Raw genomic sequence first — 1,875 nt, 5'->3', positions numbered from 1 at the left:
TTTGAGAAAGACCAAGAGGGAGCAGTTAAGATGTTGGTTCCAGGCTTTCAGCTGTGGATGAGTGAAGCGAGAGGCCATCTCTACTTTATCGAAAGGTACACGTTGCCAAGTACTCCTACTCTACATAAAATACGGTGCATCCTGTAGCCGTAGCAGTACAAGCGGTACATTTTCCCATTGAAGTACAATACTCCTCACATACAGTACTTATTAACCAAAATCTCACGCGCGACCTCATTTGATCCAAATATATTCGATTTTGGTCAAAACAGATAGATGGCACAGCCGAACGCATGACCGCAAGACCAAAATCTGTCCATTCCGTATCTGTCACAACCCAAATCCAGCGCAAATTTAGGCCAGATTTGCGTCCAGACGGACATGCCGTTGTCCGTCTCCCGACCACAAGGCAGCCACGCTACCACTTCTCACTGGTCATATTTACTCTCTCGGTTCCTAAATATAAGTCTTCTCTAAAAAGAATTATATCTTAGAACGGAGAGAGTAATCCACATGCATGAATCGTCCACATGTCAACCACCTAGCCGCCCTCATCGCATTATTTTTAATGGCAAGATCTTCCACACTGTTCTGCCTCCCGCTCGTCCGACACCAATCGACCCCGCACCACCCTCACTTTGCCGGCTGCCGCCCAACCATTACTGTGGATTCCCGGCAAACAGGGGAAGCACGATTGTGAGGCGGGGCTGTCTTCTGTGCCACCCGCCGCCACCCTCATCTCCATTACATCGCACACCGCCGCGCCACGAATCCGTCCCTATGTTAAGGTGGAGGTGTGCCAACGCTACAAGGACACCTCCACCCCGCTGCCGTGGTCGGACGCCCATCTTTCGAACGGCTGGCTTCTGAGCCTAGATCAGGTGCAAGTGCCGGCCATTCCATTTCGCAGGGTTGTGTTGCCTTCGAACGTTGTTAATAATACCAGGTACATCGCGGACTCATGTCTTTTGGACACATGGTTCCGAGGGGAGCACGACCTGCATGGTCCATAGACAACCTAACAATAACTAAAAGCACTAGAGCGAGCCGAAGGCGCGCCGCCGTCATTGTTCTCCATCGCTAGGGTTAGGCAAACCTTATTGTAATACACAATCTTGACTCGTCGTACTAAGTCCCAATTGGACCAACGCACAAGAACAGCAACCGCCGCCGGTGAAGAAAATCGTAGATCATAAGGATCCAACCTGAACACACACGAACACAGACGAACGAAGATCGAATCCATATGGATCCAACGAAGACAAAAGCCGACCGAATCCCACAGGATCTGCCGGAGACACATCTCCACACGCCTTCCGATGACCCCAGAGGCAACACAGGAAAGCAGGCTAGACAAAGAAAATCTTATTCGAACGTGAGGTAGCCGTCACCCTCTCGTCTTCTTGAGCAAAACACAAACCCAAAAAAAAAAACACCAGCGTGCGTTCTGTTCTGGTAAAGAGCAAAAGTGCGGAAGGTGGAAAAGAAAGCAAGTAAACACAGCACAACGGTACCGTCGAGTACAGCATCAGTGGTTAAGACCAATGCGTGTCAATGTAGCGTCGAGTGCGTGCTAGTGCTACCAGTACGTACGTACGTCCTCTGCGGCCTCTGCGGCACGGCTTGATGGAGAAGCTAGCGAGAGGCATGCACTGCAGCAAGGTGCATTCAAATGCTACGTTGCGCACGCGCGCCCGTCTCATCTTCACTACTACGTAGTCGTTAATTAAGCATAGGCGCACTTAGGGAGAGTGGAATGGGCATCTTATCTTAGCGGCTCAAGGAATATTTTATGTGGGCAGATCGAACAGTGACGTCCGGGCAGATGCTACTGCGGTGTTTAGTGTACACTACTTTATGCTTAATAATCTACTG

This window comes from Triticum dicoccoides, chromosome 2A, assembly GCF_002162155.2.
Source record: "Triticum dicoccoides isolate Atlit2015 ecotype Zavitan chromosome 2A, WEW_v2.0, whole genome shotgun sequence".
Lineage (NCBI taxonomy): Eukaryota > Viridiplantae > Streptophyta > Magnoliopsida > Poales > Poaceae > Triticum > Triticum dicoccoides.
Note: the sequence above shows the minus strand (reverse complement) of the source record.